Source organism: Littorina saxatilis, linkage group LG17 (assembly GCF_037325665.1).
Source record: "Littorina saxatilis isolate snail1 linkage group LG17, US_GU_Lsax_2.0, whole genome shotgun sequence".
Lineage (NCBI taxonomy): Eukaryota > Metazoa > Mollusca > Gastropoda > Littorinimorpha > Littorinidae > Littorina > Littorina saxatilis.
The window spans coordinates 46,688,762-46,709,050 of record NC_090261.1 but is presented as its reverse complement, the minus strand read 5'-3'; the positions used below and the strand labels follow the sequence as shown (position 1 = coordinate 46,709,050).

Here is a 20,289-nt window from a genome sequence, read left to right as displayed (position 1 = left end):
GAAAATTACGTAATCTTCAAAATAGATGAGTGTTTACTGAAGCGATAAACTATTTATACAAGTTAATAAGAATGGTTTGTAAGATCAAATACAAACCAGCAATACAACTGCTGTCGATAGATTACCCCCCTTGACTTCTCTGTCTGTTGGGTCAAACTACGCCAGACATTTCTCTTCTAGTGGCTCCATAGCATGAGATACAGGCTCCGAGGCAGAAACTGCTTCGTTCTGAACTTGAATACATCGGTTCCTCTCAGTTACATAGTCTTTTAATTCCTTCTGTCGTTTCAATGCAACAGGTAATCAAGCCTGTGAGTGTTGCATACTGTATCAAGTTCTGGTGTATTAGCGATCGAAAAGTTTACGAGGTAGTTGCAGAATCGATGTTTGTACGTACCTTTCTGGTCAGTTATCAGGAGATAAAAATTAAAAACAAATGACATGTATGCAACATAAGAGGCTAAAAGGCTAAGAAACTTGATGCCTCATCTGTCTCGGTTGCTAGTCTTCATCGTTCATACTCATAGGATAATAGCAATACCATCTGTTGTGTAGAATCAATATGTTATTATAGCAATACCATTTGTTGTGTAGAATCAATATGTTATTTTTTTCTGAAATAAAATATTCACGAAGAGGGTTCGATTCTGATCGAGTGAATATATGTGTCAAAAGCTGAATAAAACAATGCGTTTGTCTTTGACTGGTGAAGTAGAGCTGAAGCTTTTTGTGCTGGATGTAAGCTTAGTTGGTTTTATCACACACACACACACACACACACAACCCTGATGTTTGTCAAAAATGTTGCATGTTCCTGCTTCACAAATGCCTGCACCAAAAGCACACGGATGTACACGTACCTACCTACATACCCGTGCAAACAATCTACCACTGCAACACCACAGCCCCACACATTTATCCAAAAGTTGTCTGAATATCAATACTGGCAATCTTGGTATTGAACGGGGAACTCTACTTTCATGGCGTATGTGGTCTAGGTCTCATTTTATACATGCTAAACCACCCTTACAAAATAAAAAGCCACACATCGTGTAAGCTAATCGACTAAGCAAAAACCAGACACGCGAACAAACAAAAAACGAATACTTTGATTTTCAACAAACTTAATAACAGATTTAGGTAAATAATTATGCCATGCAAGGAACATTTCTATTGAATTCGGTCGATGCTTAGATCTAGAAAAACACCAGCTCACTTTATGGGGATTTGAATAGTGCTGTTTCATGAGTTCCAGATCTAGACTGACAAGGTAGTAGAACATTTATTTTTAGCTTGCAAAATTGAACTTGCCCTGCAGTCACCTTAAGTCGAACTGCTTTCCCTGCCACCGGGTGCAGCAGTTTGGCGGGGGGAGGCCCATAGAGTCGGCAAACTGGGAGTGGAACTTGACGAAATGTCACCTAGGGCCTAGTACGATAGCTTCTCTTCGGATTGACGTACAAACAGCGTCAGGGCCGCTTCAAACTTACATACGGATTACGATTCCTATCCCCAGTTTCTCATCTTGGTAACCACTGGCTATTTGTCAGATGTGTCATTCTCCCACATTTGAACGATGCTGTAGTGCGAGTCGGTCAAAATGCCCTTTAGTTGTCAAACCACGTTCTCTTTTTCCGCACAAACTGTTTTGCGTTCCGGACCGGAACACACTGAGGAGATGATCATTGACTATTTCTGATTGGACAATGATGCCAACGCCCACATGACCCTAGCTACAATGTCAAGGTCGGAAAGTCGTGAATTGAGAGAGAGTCATTTCAGACAGGAACGCAAAACTGCCAACAACAAAAATGAAACAAACAAACCAACTTACTGTTGCTTCGGATAGTTGAACACGTCGGCAGCAGCTCTCATCGCCATTTTTCCCGACAAAGGCCAGGGAAATAATTATGGGGGCGAGGACGCCCCCATTCTATACGGATAGTTTAGAGGTTGACCATGGGCAGCGCCATTTTGTTGTGAAATACGTCATCAGTTTGTGTACACAGGAAGTTGTGACATCCGTCACCCTATGGGAGGGGTGAAGGCAACATTGTTCATCTGTAGAAAGTTGTGAAATCCGTCACCCTATGGGAGGGGGGAAGGCAAAATTGGTCATCACAGAGTTTGTGTAACACAGGAAGTTGTGAAATACGTCACCCTATGGGAGGGGTGACGTCAAAATTGTTCAACAAAAACATGATACGTCGCATTGTGCAGGGTCAACTGCAACAAACTCAAACCGAGCCATTCATACCTAGCTGTATTTGAGTGACTTATATACCGACATTTTTATTTCTTATTTTCAGCACAGATGTAGGAAAAATCATGAACCAAAATGTTATTTATTTTCTAATTTAACATTTTTTTTACAAATATGACCATGGTCTTTTAAACATACAGTGACATTAAACATTGTTATGTTAAAAAAAAGAAAAAAGAAAAAAAGCTTTTGTGCACAAATCAGAAAATACATTGTACATTTTACCTACAGGCCAAACAGTGTCTGTTGGCGGCAAAGGACCCAGCAAGTTGCTATTTTTAGATCGATTAAAAGTTGTCAAGAACAGGCGCTTACATTTGGATGTGTCCACTGATAGTAGGTTTGGTTGTGATCAATCAGAATGATGTGGGAATAAAAATGTATGACAGTTTGGTATGATGACATGTAATTCAAATATGCTGAAATGTAATATTATACATGATATAATATTATTATGGCTGTTGCCAAGACCATGAACCCCAAGAAAGGTTTAATGTTATGTAAAATCAAAATACCAAAATCAAGCACCTACTAATCTGGTCTACGGTGCGGAAAGATTAAGGCCTTCGTTAAATGTTCAACGTTGGCCAATAATAATTTTAACAATGTACGTACGTTGTGTCGTTTTTTATTATGTTTTATTTTGTTGATCAATTGATAAATATGTCTTCCCAACATATTACAAATCAAACAGAAATAAAGTCTTAGAGAACTACAATAATTATTGTTGCTGTCAAAACCTTGCAAGGCCTCAACAGAGATAGACTGGATCGCGCTCATTGGCTCAGTATTGAACTTGCGTCAAGGCCGATGCGCGTAGATTCCCAGAATGTTTACTTTCGGTTAGATTCTTCGACAGCATTCGCAGAGGTGACTGCCGTTACAGAGGTGAGTAAAACTGACCATCGAAAGGAAAATAAGATTCATATTGGTAATACTAATAACATACTTGCACAAGCATGTATCTACCAAAACTGTATGGGAGCACATAGTTGGAAAGGCGTGGTGAAGCGATCAAATCGAATCGTCCGTCTCAGTCAGTGCACTGATCAGCCACCACGATTGAACGTCACTGTCTGTATTTTGTATGTAAGCAGAGCTTCCAAACTAGTTAAATCCTGATGTAGTTTACAAAAACAAAACAAAATCTCATTCCTGTTCCATTGTTATTCTTGTAGTTGTGATATATTCTAGTGAAACTGAAAGTAAGTGTTAAAAGCAAAAAAGCCGGACTGAATCAGGTAATTGGGTTGGGAAAGTTTTGCTAAGAAATCCTGTTATTTCCCTGGGTTAATAAGCATCTCTTTGTCCAACTATTTACACAATTTATTTGACTAGTTTGTGGTTTCAATTGAAATTATTGTTGTATTTATTTCTAGACTACAAGAACTTGCATTGATTGCATTTCATTGTTACAGCACAAAACACTGAATGACACATACTGATTGACGAGCATGCCAATAGCCTTCTCGTTTTACAGTATAGGTACTGATAGTTGTATACAAGTTTGAATATCACTTTGAACACTGCCACATTCAGTTCTTTTCATCATTGAATAATTTTGTTTCAGGAAGCAAGCACCACTTTTGTTGTTGATGAAAACCCCTGTACAGTCAGAAGTGTGTCAAGCTCAAAGTATTATTTCACAAAAGGTGAGAAGTTATTCGTTACATTTGCAACATTTAATGTTGAAAAATATTAAACATAAAGGCAGAATTTGTTTGTCTTGTGATTGTGATGCCTACAACTACACCCGCTTGTGATTTCTCAGTCAAGTTATTGCAGATTTGTGTATATTTCAGTCTCATGTGGTATTTGCCATATTTTTGTGTGAGCATGTGTATTTTTCAAGACTTAGATTCTGTGATAACATAAAATACCATAACACATTTGACACCAGTGCATCATATAATATTTTTGGATAATTCTCATTACGCATGATTTTTTTATTGTGTCACTGTGTGTACATTTACATGTGTTTTTAAATGTCAACAGGTGACAGTTCCACTTTTGGAAGAGGTGTGCAGTGAGATTGCAGAAAATGAATGCCTGTCCGCTGATCTGTGAAGCCATGTTAAAACCTTGGACTGTAAGTGTTTAGGGAAACACTGTATGAATGAATACAATTTTGTTGGAGTAGTGTTTTCACTTTTGCTTATAATGTAAAACAATTTCAAGTTTAAATTTCAAGTTATTCAGTTACGCTGAGAATAAGCTGTCATATATACATGACAAGTAAGCAGTGCTCCCTGTATGGCATACGTGTAATTATTGTTGATCATTCGCGTACACATTCCAGACTTGTCAATGTGCAAGTGTTCTTTTTGGATACAATGGTGTGTGTGTTTGCCTTTCTTTTAAAGTTATACGAGGCAGGGAATTATCCCAAGATATGGACTAATAAAAATCTATTATTGTATATATATATATACAGTGGACCACCCCCCCCCCCCCCCAATTTGATAATCCCTCCCTTTTAAGACCTTATTTTGTCAGTTTGTCTGTGCATAACTTCTGTAAATTTTCCTTCATTTTAAGACTGCCTCCTTTTAAAGACCCGCTTTCTCAGAGTGTTTGAGGTAATACAAAGGTGGTTCTATTGTATGTGTTCAAGTGTAAGACTTTGTGGTCTGTTTGACAGGTGCTGTTCTTCGGGACAAACTTCAGGTGTTTGAGTCATGCCTTGGTCTACGAGGGAAGTTCCGGAACGCGGCCAAGGAAAAGGCTCACTCATTGTACTACGCAAGCCATGCAAGCATTACAGAGGTCACCAAGTCGACTCATGCATCAGCTTCCATTTGCCTCAGGATGTTTGAAAGGCTGGTCGAAGCAACCTATGGGTGCAAACAGGAAGACAACGCGAATGACCGACCGGTGCCAGTGTGTGAGGAAGGATGTGATCAGGTATGTTGCTGGGAGTGTGGTGAAGAAACTAAACAAGTCGCGTAAGGCGAAAATACAATATTTAGTCAAGTAGCTGTCGAACTCACAGAATGAAACTGAACGCAATGCAACGCAGCAAGACCGTATACTCGTGGTCCACCGCTCACAGCATTGGCAGTGAAATTGACAAGAAGAGCGGGGTAGTGGTTACGCTATGCTGCATAGCACGCTTTTCTGTACCTCTCTTCGTTTTAACTTTCTGAGCGTGTTTTGAATCCAAACATATCATATCTATATATTTTTGGAATCAGGAACCGACAAGGAATAAGATAAAAGTGTTTTTAAATTGATTTCGAAAAAAAATGTTGATAATAATTTTTATATATTTAATTTTCAGAGCTTGTTTTTAATCCGAATATAACATATTTATATGTTTTTGGAATCAGCAAATGATGGAGAATAAGATAAACGTAAATTTGGATCGTTTTATAAATTTATATTTTTTTTTACAATTTTCAGATTTTTAATGACCAAATGCAAAGTCATTAATTAATTTTTAAGCCACCAAGCTGAAATGCAATACCGAACCCCGGGCTTCGTCGAAGAGTACTTGACCAAAATTTCAACCAATTTGGTTGAAAAATGAGGGCGTGACAGTGCCGCCTCAACTTTCACGAAAAGCCGGATATGATGTCATCAAAGACATTTATCAAAAAAATGAAAAAAACGTTCGGGGATTTCATACCCAGGAACTCTCATGTCAAATTTCATAAAGATCGGTCCAGTAGTTTAGTCTGAATCGCTCTACACACACACACACACACACACACAGACACACACACACACACACACACACAGACACACGCACATACACCACGACCCTCGTTTCGATTCCCCCTCGATGTTAAAATATTTAGTCAAAACTTGACTAAATATAAAAAGAAAGTTTGGGGCCTCAAGAAAGGTGCATACAGATACGAGAAACTGCGCTGTTTAGAAGCACTGAGGTTCAGTGAGCTGTCAGAAAGTGATTGTGATTCTTCAACTGACATGACAACGGTGCTTAACCGAGGAGGACTGACATTTGTTTGTTTCAGAACCACACCCATATACACACATTTCACATGTAAACCATTTGTCCGCCCCCTGTCGATATTTATCGACTAAGTTCCTTGTGATACAATAAGCTTAGTTCTGATTGGTTAACCGCAGTCAGGATTACAAAAGGGTGAACGCGATTGGTTAATGGACATAGAGCGCTAAACCATGCAAACTCGTTTTGAGGCTTGCAAGGAAGTAAGTCCAGTGCAAACCTGAAAACCAAAAGTCCCTGGACTTGCTTCCATTTGCCGATTTTTATCCTTCGATTACATTTTTTTAGTGGACTTACTTCTTCAAAAAGTCCATAAATATTGATCGCACATCTTAGAAATTTTGACACAAGATGCGCCTTTTTCCCCTCTGCATTATGATATGAAAATCTCGTTTTTACCAAATTTGGACTTACTGCCTTCTGCCAATACACGGCATGCAGAGTTGTTTGATAGAGCTCTGAACCTTTCTTTTGATACCAAATTGAACAATATTGATAAACAAATGTGTGAGTTACAGTTAATTTTAGCTGAAAAATGTCAAAAATGGTTTCTATCCTCTTTGCCTCTATTACGAATTTTATTACTTTAAAAATTCATAACTCGGGTTACACTTATCCAATCTCAAAGTTATATATACCATTGGAATGCTGATTTTCTGCCCTTTCAAGTGATATAGATCAAAATGTTAAATGAAGATTTTGAATTTTTTTGTAACATACCTACAATATGCGGGTAGTGTCATATTTTTATATTTAGTCAAGTTTTGACTAAATATTTTAACATCGAGGGGGAATCGAAACGAGGGTCGTGGTGTATGTGCGTGTGTGCGTGCGTGTGTGTGTGCGTGCGTGTGTGTGTGTGTGTAGAGCGATTCAGACTAAACTACTAGACCGATCTTTATGAAATTTGACATGAGAGTTCCTGGGTATGAAATCCCCGAACGTTTTTTTTATTTTTTTGATAAATGTCTTTGATGACGTCATATCCGGCTTTTCGTGAAAGTTGAGGCGGCACTGTCACGCCCTCATTTTTCAACCAAATTGGTTGAAATTTTGGTCAAGTAATCTTCGACGAAGCCCGGGGTTCGGTATTGCATTTCAGCTTGGTGGCTTAAAAATTAATTAATGACTTTAGTCATTAAAAATCTGAAAATTGTAAAAAAAAATAAAAATGTATAAAACGATCCAAATTTACGTTTATCTTATTCTCCATCATTTGCTGATTCCAAAAACATATAAATATGTTATATTCGGATTAAAAACAAGCTCTGAAAATTAAATATATAAAAATTATTATCAAAATTAAATTGTCCAAATCAATTTAAAAACACTTTCAGCTTATTCCTTGTCGGTTCCTGATTCCAAAAACATATAGATATGATATGTTTGGATTAAAAACACGCTCAGAAAGTTAAAACAAAGAGAGGTACAGAAAAGCGTGCTATCCTTCTTAGCGCAACTACTACCCCGCTCTTCTTGTCAATTTCACTGCCTTTGCCATGAGCGGTCGACTGACGATGCTACGAGTATACGGTCTTGCTGAAAAATGGCATTGCGTTCAGTTTCATTCTGTAAGTTCGACAGCTACTTGACTAAATATTGTATTTTCGCCTTACGCGACTTGTTTTAATTGATTTGGAAGAATTGCTAATAATTTACATAGCACTCCGGCCCTGTTCTTTTTTTCGTCACACCCAAAACCGTTATTTGTTTTGGGCGACGCAACATTACAATGCGTTTTCGCACAAACACTACAAAACTTCTTTCCATACCGTAACCTTGCGCAGCAGTGAAAATGTGGAGAAGACAAAGAAGGGGGAAAACATGGCTTCTCGGGAGGTGACGTCTTCCATGTCGGCTCATGTTTGAACCAGAAATATACCCTGTCCTAATTCTACAAATAATAGTCCGGTCGTCTCCGGTATGTTGCCAATAAACTGATACAAATAAGGTCTGCTGAAGTTGTTCGCATAGACTCCATATTGAGCAAACTTCCAGACAGAACTTTGACGTGACGTAACACATGTGTGGCATATTTAAGATGACGTCAGAGGATTTAGTCTGGGCGTAAAATCAGTGACGAGCATCTGACCATAGATATCCCTTGACAGGATCGCCAACTCTGCGCGCGCGCCAACGCTGGCCCTGTTTCGAACTCCCGTCTGCGGCTGCGAGAGGTTTTGACAGTAACTTTACTTCCGGTGCAGTCTTTCAACACATGGAGAAGAAGGAGAATTTCGAAGGGGAGGTGGAGTTTGTGGCTGAGGTATGTAAAAAGCAAACAAAGCAATATAAAAAGATCATTGCTGATGATTGAAATGAGTCATGTGAATCAACAATAAAGATTGATTGTGGACGGCACGTCATTATTTTTGTTTTTAACACTTGAAACGCGAGAGCATCTGACACACTGGTAAATCCGAAGCTGTGCACGCAAGCTGATCAGCAGATCGTTTTTGTGCAGAATTCTCGCTCACATCGGCCACTATTTTAGCTCAGCGAACCGACAAATTTGCAACAGAACAATTTCTGAATGTTAGAAATTCGGCTGTAGATTTATAGATACCCTTTCTATTCCATGGTTGTTGTTTTTTCAGGGGAAAGTACCGACATCTCAATCGCTGAAAAGATGACAGCATCACCACAAAAGAAACTCCAAGAATTACCAAAAGTAAGTAAAAATATTGACAGATCTATGTAAAAGACTATGAAAATTTAGAACTGGAACAACAGATATTCAAGAAATAACCGATAAGTGATATATTATAACTGAACCATTGATTGATTTGAATGTACATCATGCATGGAAGTTAAAAATGGTGCATGCAGGAACTGAAGTCAGATCAACACATCAAAAAGATCAGTGCAATATATTTGTTTTTTTCCCCCTCCAGCATAATTCTGTTTTGATATATATGCTTGATGTCTTCTGTTGTTTTTAAATTCATTGTCACTTTTAAATTGCATGCTTTATTGCAGAACGCTTGTGCATCTATCAAGAATGACAACTGCCTTTCACCGGAGCTCAGAGGGCTTGTCGACCAATTCAGTAATTGAAAAGTAAGTTTTTGAGTAAGGCGGTATAAAAAAAATCAGCTTGCAAAGTCCCAGTACCTGAAAGATCACTTTCATTCATAGTTTTCGAGCAAAAATACTGCTTCGTTGCACAGAGAGGCTACTGTTTACAAATATTTTAGGTACATGCCTGCCACTACAATATTTCATGTGTTTTTTAGGATCATTAATAGCACATGTCATAGTTGTAAGACATGATAAGGATTCATGAAAGTGGTTTGTCAACACGTTCTATAACGACAAATGGAATACAAAATTTAATATGTTCACATCCATTCATGTAAAGTGTAGTTTTGGGTTTTTGTCGTGTGTTGTTGGTTTTGATTGTGTGCATGCATCTACATCTTCAGTTTCATTCTTGGGTTGATTTCTGCTATATTTGTGTGTTGTTTTAATTATAATATTTTATTTTTTGTGTTTTAGGTGCAGATCTGGAAGAGAAACTTCTGCTTCTTCATGACTGCCTAGTTCCCTGAGGCAAGGTTGGGAATGCTGCCAAGGAGAAGGCGTGGGCCAGGTACTACTCTGCTTTTTCAACCCAGCATTCAGGCATTACTGAGTTGACAGTATCCCCTGCAGTTTCAGCCTGGATTGCCTTGAACATGTTTATACTGTTGGTGTCTTAAAGGCCTATGAAGAAAAACTAGGGAACCAGTAAGTGCATTAGAAATCAAAGAGGATGAAGAGGACAATGCAAAGTATGTTGGAGGATGTGTTGCCAAAAAGCTAAAACACTGAGTTTGGTGTCTCCAAAAGAGTGCGTACAGAGATGAGAAATTGCAGTGTTTGGAAGGCCTGACTTGCGCACCTGAATCCTACAGTGAAGAGAGTGAAACCACCCCTGACATGACAAGCATGCTGAACGAGGGCAAACTGACCTTTGTCAAGCCCAATGTATTGCAGATGTGTCTGTCCATGCAACACAAAGCAGAAATCTTAAACAGAATGAGGCAAAGCGTTGATGATATCAAATAACCAAAGGGAAGTAATTGCTCTTTATTCATACGACATGACTGTGTAATAGAGTAAGCGAGAGTTGTACAAAACCTTTTCTCCTGGCACCTGAGAGAATAACAAGTATTGAAATATACAAGCGACTTTCATCCTCTCGTGCCAGGAGAAAAGGTTCCGTACAACTCTCGCTTAATCTATTACACATGTCGTATGCATAAAGAGCGATTACTTCCCTTTGGTGATTTGATGTCCATGGAACATATTTTCTGAGAAACCTGTGCATCAACACACAGGCAAAAGCAGATGACTTTATTGAAGCATGCAGGATGCAGGAACAGTGATGCTGTTCCGGTGTGTTTTTATGACACTTTGTATTCATTTGATCTGTCACAAGCTGTTCAAGAAGACACTTTGCAAAATGTTCTGTTTTTTTTTTAAATAAGACTCCACCACAAACTGAAAACAATGATGGACAAAATGAAATGTACATGGAAAAAAAAGACTGAGGAAAAAGCTGAAAACATACAATGTTGGACAAAATGAAATGCACATGGAAAGAAAGGAGTTTGAGGAAAAAGCTGAAAACATACAATGTTGAGAACAATCAGGAAGGATGTCTGTAGTGTGTTGTGTATGATCTTTCTTCATGCAGTACAAACTATCCTATCTGATCAAGTACATGTACATTGAATTTGAACTTCTTGGTTGTTGTCTTAGGTGTCGATTTTTGGTGTTAAAATCTGCTGTCGTTAAAATGTACTTCTCTTCCTATTTGGTTCAGTATTGTATCACATGGCTTGTTCAGTGCCTGTTCTGTATTTTCATGAGTCCATGTAAATTTAAGTCTGCAACATGAAAAATTGAAACATATTCATTTTGCTATGGTTCAAACCTAATTCCTTTGTATATTTTGACAGTGAGATATTTTGCAATCAATTGTCAGCCACTTGATAAATGTCTTGCATCGATGCGTCTCATTGTTTTTATGTTGACCACTATGTACACTGGAATTTGCTTTGCTTTCGTAATAGAACATGTTCAGTCGCATACCAGCAACACTTTGTTATAACCTTGAATGGTTGAAAACGACGTTAAACACCAAATAAAGAAAGAAAGAAAGAAAGCAACACTTTGTTAACGTTTGAATGGAATTGGAAGTTGTATGAACTCAAATAGAGCATATGTATCTTTGGTCACAGTGACACACACACACACCATACAGTGACAATTAATGCAGGGCCGGACTAGGGCTACCGGGGGGGGGGGGGGAGTTATGGGGGTTGTGCAACCCCCCCCCCTCCCCCCCTAAACATACATGTACCTCACTTATTTAAAAAAAAATGTATTATTGTTTATTTTATGCCGTTTCATGCAAGGAGCGACCATTTTCCTATCTCAGAATATGACCTACCCTTCAGCTTAAGGGGGCTTCGCCCCCTGACCCCCACAAGGGGCAGAGGAACATCCCCCTGGACCACCACTGGCAACCCCCCCCCCCCGCCCCCCTCCTCTTTGCTTAGTCCGGCCCTGTAATGTACCAACATTCACTATCTCACTCAGTCTCAATTCGCACAATTTGACAAGAAAGATTCCTATTCATATACATGCATATATTTAATCAATGAAGTAGATGCATTCTCAAACAAAGTTTCAACATGTTGCACCCAAATTAAAGCATAAATTCTTGTGACATTTAATTTAATTAATTAATTAACGGGAATTAATCAAGGCTTTAATTTGGGAGTTTGAAATTTGTCGCAATAATTTCTTGGTCAAGTTTATTTACATTCTCTGCTAAAGAGCTTTACAGTCAAATCCAATTTTCCACACCTAACCTATAAAACACAACATTCCAAATGAAAGAAAAAAAAATCATTCTCTTGGCTAAGAATTGGTGTTGAATAATTGTAACACAAAGCGATTTACTGAAAATGTTACTTGTCACTCACTTCAACACTGTCGCCAAGCCAGTCTAAACTGCAGCACGCTGCTTCGGGAGGGACTTTTTCCTTTACACTTTAAATCCAAACACCACCAGCTGCGTAGAAAAATCACTGAAAATGCTGACTCAAAGTCAACACAAGCTGGCCTCCAGGCTCCAGCACAACAACCTTAACCACCTGGTTCACCTCGTTCTTCGCGAGGCACCACGACTCGGGAAGCTGCTGTACATCACGACACAGTTCTTCAAAGTTGTAGTTGCAACATCCTCTGGCAATTCTGGTGCGGGACGGAATGTCTGAAAAAAAGCAGAACAATAAACCCTTAGTAAAACTAAATTTCTGGAAAAATAAGTCTAACTGTCCATACAAATAGCTGGATGATAGCTATTAATGGCAGTTGATAGACGTTTGAAGTTGAACGATTTGGTGGAGAATAGGTCGACAAGCTCTCTGAGCTCCGGTGAAAGGCAGTTGAAAGGCAGAAAGAACAAGCGTTCTGCAATAAAGCATGCAATTTAGAAGTGACAATGAATTTAAAAACAACAGAAGACATCAAGCATATATCAAAACAGAATTATGCTAGAGGGGAGAGAAAACAAATATATTGCACTGATCTTTTTGATGTGTTGATCTGACTTCAGTTCCTGCACCATTTTTAACTTCCATGCATCATTGATGTACATTCAAATCAATCAATGGTTCAGTTATAATATATCACTTATCGGTTATTTCTTAAATATCTGTTGTTCCAGTTCTAAATTGTGCATAGTCTTTTACATAGATCTGTCAATATTTTTACTTACTTTTGTTGGTAATTCTTGGAGTTTCTTTTGTGGTGATGCTGTCATCTTTTCAGCGATTGAGATGTCGGTACTTTCCCCCTGAAAAAACAACAACCATGGAATAGAAAGGGTATCTATAAATCTACAGCCGAATTTCTAACATTCAGAAATTGTTCTGTTGCAAATTTGTCGGTTCGCTGAGCTAAAATAGTGGCCGATGTGAGCGAGAATTCTGCACAAAAACGATCTGCTGATCAGCTTGCGTGCACAGCTTCGGGGATTTACCAGTGTGTCAGATGCTCTCGCGTTTCAAGTGTTAAAAACAAAAAATAATGACGTGCCGTCCACAATCAATCTTTATTGTTAATTCACATGACTCATTTCAATCATCAGCAATGATCTTTTTGTATTGGTTTGTTTGCTTTTCACATACCTCAGCCACAAACTCCACCTCCCCTTCGAAATTCTCCTTCTTCTCCATGTGTTGAAAGACTGCACCGGAAGTAAAGTTACTGTCAAAAGCGTCTTTTCCGCTTTCCGCTACTTGCTGAGCGCGCGCAACGAGTTGGCGATCCTGTCAATACACATCTATGATCTGACCAAGACTATTAATTATGCGCGCGCACGTGTGTGAGAAGAGAAGCATCACAGGCACTCGTCACGAGGTGGGCGGGGCCTATGTCTTGGCTGTCGACAGATAAAGTTGGATGAAACGTTGTTTTTGTTTTTTAATTTTATTTCTTTTATATGGCCAGGAATCTGTCAGTGTGTCCAAAAAGTGTTACACAAACACCATTTTTTAGACTTGCTTTATCTTATTAATGTTGTTGTGGGTAAGAAAGGAGATGTGGTTTTTAGCAGAATAAAACTGTTTTTATTGGTATGGGCCACCTGGGGCAGTTAAACACCCGTTATAAACCGTTATTTTCTAATTTTTCACCGATCTTTATGAAATGTTATGGTTAGGTTGGTTGTCTCTAACTGAATTTCAACAAGAATAAAAAGTTGATTTTTGGCAGTTAAAAAACCGTTAAATCCCGTTTTTTCACCAATCTTTATGAAATTTTGTGAGTAGGTCCGTTGTCCATAACTGAGTTTCAATACGTACTTTTCAGAAGAAAAACAAGCTTTTGTCAGTTATAAACCGTTATTTTCTAATTTTTCACCGATCTTTATGAAATGTTGTGAATTTCAACAAGAATAAAAAGTAAAATTTTGGCAGTTAAAAAAACGTTAAATTCCGTTTTTTCAGGAATCTGTCAGTGTGTCCAAAAAGTTATACACAAACACCATTTTTTAGACTTGCTTTATCTTATTAATGTTGTTGTGGGTAAGAAAGGAGATGTGGTTTTTAGCAGAATAAAACTGTTTTTATTGGTATGGGCCACCTGGGGGGGGGGGTCAGTATAGTGTCTTGAGCACTTAAGGGGAGGTTCTAGCATGGGTGAAAGCGATTTTTCCAAAAAAATGTGATTTTGGTGTTCTTGCAATAATGGGTAGAAAAAACATTGTATTGTATTGTGGTGGAAGAAATTTCACCAAATCATTAAACTGTTAAAATGACAGTTTAACCGCCAAAAAACACTCTGCTCCTTGTTTCTTGGTCCCTAATTGTCGGATTTACACCAAAATTGGCACAGTTATCCATTGTCCCTAACTAATCTCCAATACAAACTTTTCAAGAAGAAAAAGTTAATTATTGGCAGTTAAAAAAAACTTTATAAACCGTTATTTTCTAATTTTTCACCGATCTTTATGAAATGTTGTGGTTAGGTTGGTTGTCCCTAACTGAATTTCAACAAGAATAAAAAGTTGATTTTTGGCAGTTAATTCACCAATCTTTATGAAATTTTGTGAGTAGGTCCGTTGTCCATAACTGAGTTTCAATACGTACTTTTCAGAAGAAAACTAAGCTTTTGTCAGTTATAAACCGTTATTTTCTAATTTTTCACCGATCTTTATGAAATGTGAATTTCAACAAGAATAAAAAGTAAAATTTTGGCAGTTAAAAAAACGTTAAATCCCGAAAGATCTACTTTATTCATAGGTTTGTGTGTGTTCGTTTGTAAGAGCAGTGAGTGATGATAGCATGACGTTAGGCTTTTTGAGCTAGCATCGTGGCTTACGCGCTTAGGACGAGGATGTTAATGACAAAACCAGGAAATCCCAACAAAGTGTCTGTGCATCAGTCATTCCTGTCCCTTTTCTAAGTTACACACACACACACACACACACACACACACACACACACACACACACACACACATACACACACACACACACACACACACACACACACACACGCACGCACCCACACACACACACTGAAAAAAAACATATGCAAGCATCAACATTTCAACGAGACAAACCCAATGCTGGTGTGTCGAAGGAGACAGCCACAGCGGGCTTGTTCGAATCAAAGCATCACACCATATCTTCAGCGTATTACCAATACCTGTCCCAATATAGACCAGTTGGTCAAAGAGGACGTTAAACCCTAATAGTCAGTCAGTCTCTCTCTCTCTCTCTCTCTCTCTCTCTCTCTCTCTCTCTCTCTCTCTCTCTCTCTCTCTATTCCTGTCACCGCCCTCAATCTTTGCCTTGTACAATGATCTGGTAATTTTATTTAAGTTTATTTTATTTAATTAATTTTATTTAAGTTTTTACCTTGTGTTTTGTGTTGAAAAATAAATACATACTCCAGAATTGACAAAAAGTGTCTTGTACATTTTACGTGTTCTTTGTAAAATATTGCCCCAGCCCCTCCACCTGTGAAGAAAGGACACCTGTCTAATAGGGACACCATTACCATACCCCAAGGGTGTCCTTTAGAGACAGGTTTTACTGTACTGCCGAACAACACTTTTCTTCCAAGTTCCATTGTAACGAAACACTTGCCTGAAATTGTGATGTCTTTTATACACTTAAATACCTGCCCACAGATAAAATGGAGCCACAACCCCAAACCAAATATAATATCCCATTTAAAAAAAAAGTCACATCCCCAAACGCAAAATAATTAACCCTAACTGCCGGATGCAAATTGAAACACATTTTTTTCATTAGTTTTAATTATATTTTGCCTGAGGAAAACAAAACAGCCTGAAATGGACTGGGTGGTCGAGTGGTAACGCACTTGCGCTCGGAAGCGAGAGGTTGCGAGTTCCAACCTGGGTCAGGGCGTTAGCAATTTTCTCCCCCCTTTCCTAACCTAGGTGGTGGGTTCAAGTGCTAGTCTTTCGGATGAGACGAAAAACCGAGGTCCCTTCGTGTACACTACATTGGGGTGTGCACGTTAAAGATCCCATGATTGACAAAAGGGTCTTTCCTGGCAAAATTGTATAGGCATAGATAAAAAATGTCCACCAAATACCCGTTTGACTTGGAATAATAGGCCGCGAAAAGTAAATATTCGCCGTAATGGCTAGAGGTTTACTGGCCGATGTGAATGCGTTATATATTGTGCGTAAAAAATGTCTGTTTGTCTGTAAAAAAAATTCAATTTCAAACGGCAGAAATTAATATGTAAAGCGCGGAGAGCAACGGTTAATTGTGGTTGGCGCAATATAAGCTCTCATGATAATAATAATAATAATAATAACAAGTCGCGTAAGGCGAAAATACAACATTTAGTCAAGTAGCTGTCGAACTTACAGAATGAAACTGAACGCAATGCAATTTTTCAGCAAGACCGTATACTCGTAGCATCGTCAGTCCACCGCTCATGCTCGTGGCAAAGGCAGTGAATTTGACAAGAAGAGCGGTTTAGTAGTTGCGCTGAGAAAGATAGCACGCTTTTCTATACCTCTCTTCGTTTAAACTTTCTGAGCGTGTTTTAATCGAAACATATCATATCTATGTGTTTTTGGAATCAGGAACCGACAAGGAATAAGATGAAAGTGTTTTTAAATTGATTTCGAAAATTTAATTTTGATAATAATTTTTATATTTTTAATTTTCAGAGCTTGTTTTTAATCCAAATATAACATATGTATATGTTTTTGGAATCAGAAAATGATGGAGAATAAGATAAACGTAAATTTGGATCGTTTTATAATTTATTTTTTTTTTAACAATTTTCAGATATTTAATGACCAAAGTCATTAATTAATTTTTAAGCCACCAAGCTGAAATGCAATACCGAAGTCCGGGCTTCGTCGAAGACTACTTGACCAAAATTTCAACCAATTTGGTTGAAAAATGAGAGCGTGACAGTGCCGCCTCAACTTTCACGAAAAGCCGGATATGACGTCATCAAAGACATTTATCGAAAAAACGGAGAAAAAAAATCGGGGATATCAATCCAAGGAACTCTCATGTAAAATGTCATAAAGATCGGTCCAGTAGTTTGGTCTGAATCGCTCTACACGCACGCACGCACACACACACACACACACACACACACACACACACACACACACACACACACACACCACGACCCTCTTTTCGATTCCCCCTCTATGTTAAAACATTTAGTCAAAACTTGACTAAATGTAAAAATTAGATAGCATGACTTACCTACCTCCCTAAGAATATTTGCAATTGCCAATGAGCTTTGATCATATAAACTAAGAATGTCACAGACCTATGGGTAACCAAGCCGGCACCACTAACACCTACACAAAACCACCAACCCCCCCCAAAAAAAATTCAACAACATTCGATTTTCGACTGAATCATTCAGGTACGAATACTTTTTCCTTTCAAACATTGTATTTATCATGTTTCGTAAGAAATCACTCGATTTATAGCAGTTTCATTCTCAAAAGTGATGTACGTTACTATTTGGATGACGACCATGCACACTTTACCCGTGGGGCTGGGCTCGTCCATCTCGCACGTAGGTGTGAAAGTCCTGTTGTCATTGATAGATCATATGCAAATGACCAAGGGAGACTAGTTAGGTCACGCTTGTCTCAACATCTCGGCAAAACGAGAACGTTTTATATTGGTTATAAGTAATTTTTTTTTTACACAAAATCAACAAATCATGTCGATTTTCACGAATCACAGACAAAGCATGCATTGCAAGCAATTTTTTAAATATTATTTTAGACTTAGTAGACTGTGTGAACCTCGAAATCGATCTTTGGCGGCCATCTTACATTTTCCGCGGACTGTACGACCGTTTGACTGACCGATACCGAATTTACACAAGGATAATAACGTACATCTCGCATCACTTTTCCAAGCGAAATGAACGAAGTTGGCAGCTCCGTCGAGCTCATTTTTGGTCTCATTAAACACTGCATTCATTTCCTGTCTGGTTTGTATGAAGGATTTACCGGTCGCGCACGTGTTCGGAGTACAGTTCTTACAAAACTGAAAGCACCCAAAATCGCGTAACGCTTTTTTCTCCAGAATGACTAGGTAAGGTTGGAATCACAAGTCCGTTATTCATTGCTTACGGCATAAATTTGCCACCATGTTATACCAAAACGTTCGTCCATTCATCCTCTTTCATCCAACACAAAAATGTTCTTTGCAAAAAAAGTTTATTAGAAGCAGGAGCCTGCCAAATAATTCAAGCGGGCTCTTTCCTTCTTTCGACGCCATGACAGATTCTTGGCCATATACATATAAACACAACATAACAAAGAGCATACACAGAGTTTATCAACATAACGTATCCATGGCTGTCTTAGCGCATACACACGCACATACCTAGACAAGACACAGACATAGACAGTAGGGTGGGTTGTTGAAAAGACAGGGGAAATGGAGGGCGGGGGGGGGGGGGGGGGGGGCTGAGGTTGGGGGAGGGGAGGGGAGGGGAGGGAGGGTAGGTGGGGACGGTGGTCACACTTTAGCCTCCAAGTATACATGGGGTTTAATTATCGGCATACAAGTACTGTATAACATGTTATGAATAAATGGGTCAGGGGGTATCACATTCAAAAATGTTCATACGAAATCAATCAATACAATTATCCTATGGCATCAATGAAAAAAGTGTCTATATAAGCACCAATCCTTTGCAAGTTTACCATAATAATTATTTACACTGGCATTATACTTTTCGATCAAAAACCTTTGTGTTGGGACTGTCTGTTGGATGAAACTTAGTCTCAATCAAAAGGTACTTTACAAAACAGGGAAGGAAGTCGCGTCATGAATAATTAATTTCCAATCAAATGGCCCCTTGCAGACAGCGTTCGTTCGTGTCACAGGCGACTTCCGGCTAGTTCATGACGGTGACCCGTGGAGAGGGGAAAGCTTTACATTGTGGCTGACGAAGTACTCGACTTTATTTCTGTATGACTAGGTAAGAGGCTTCATTTGTGGAAGAAGTGTCATATACTTACGTTGATTTTCTTCACATGGCTTAGCTGTTCTCATTCTAACCCCGGTTCCGGGTAGGCAACGCCTGTTAAATTCAATCATAGCCGCTCAGAATCTAGTGGCATTCTTGACTTTTTTTGGATACAAGTCCATGTAAGCAAGCCCAAGAACATTTGTCGTGAAATTGATTGACGGAATGAGCTCCAAACTTAAGCATAATTAATTAATGTTGTTGTTCAATCGACGAAAATGCACCGAAAATGGCGTACGTTGTCTAACTTGATGTGAATCGCACAGGTATAATGCCACAAAATTCAGTTGATTAACTTCATGTTTCATGTTATATGCCACGTTATAGTGCCAAAACAAGACTTTTCGCCCAGCGTATGGGCCGTTCATGAGTATGGTACTGTGAAGGTTAAGTGACGCAAAACTGTGTACGTCATTTACTTTGGAAAGAGGCGGTAAGGCCTAAACAAGTCGCGTAAGGCGAAAATACAATATTTAGTCAAGTAGCTGTCGAACTCACAGAATGAAACTGAACGCAACGCAACGCAGGAAGACCGTATACTCGTAGCATCGTCACTCCACCGCCCGTGGCAAAGGCAGTGCCCGTGGAATTGACAAGAAGAGCGGGGTATTCGTTGAGCTGAGAAGGATAGCACGCTTTTCTGTACCTCTCTTTGTTTTAACTTTCTGAGCGTGTTTTTAATCCAAACATATCATATCTATATATTTTTGGAATCAGGAACCGACAAGGAATAAGATGAAAGTGTTTTTAAATTGATTTCGAAAAAAAAAATTTGATAATAATTTTTATATATTTAATTTTCAGAGCTTGTTTTTAATCCGAATATAACATATTTATATGTTTTTGGAATCAGCAAATGATGGAGAATAAGATAAACGTAAATTTGGATCGTTTGATAAATTTTTATTTTTTTTTACAATTTTCAGATTTTTAATGACTAAAGTCATTAATTAATTTTTAAGCCACCAAGCTGAAATGCAATA

At 38.5% G+C, this 20,289-nt stretch overlaps 1 protein-coding gene and 1 long non-coding RNA gene across 3 annotated transcripts in view; one reads left to right on the top strand and one right to left on the bottom strand.

Moving 5' to 3' along the window:
• The window catches only part of LOC138953490 (uncharacterized), a 43,394-nt gene extending 35,078 nt beyond the window's left edge, over positions 1 to 8,316 (bottom strand). The window contains exon 1 of the transcript XR_011451540.1: positions 8,012 to 8,316. The gene's annotated coding sequence lies outside the window, so the exon portion shown is untranslated. The remainder of the gene's footprint in view (positions 1 to 8,011) is intronic.
• Positions 3,035 to 11,517, top strand: LOC138953492 (uncharacterized). Of its 2 annotated transcripts, XR_011451544.1 has the most exons (8): positions 3,035 to 3,151; positions 3,834 to 3,915; positions 4,259 to 4,352; positions 4,905 to 5,167; positions 8,351 to 8,505; positions 8,837 to 8,910; positions 9,219 to 9,299; positions 9,738 to 11,517. It is a non-coding gene; the product is annotated as an uncharacterized lncRNA (long non-coding RNA). The 2 variants fall into 2 exon arrangements; XR_011451543.1 differs by lacking the exon at positions 3,035 to 3,151 and having other exon boundaries at positions 3,504 to 3,915.
• The last annotated feature ends 8,772 nt before the right edge of the window (positions 11,518 to 20,289 follow it).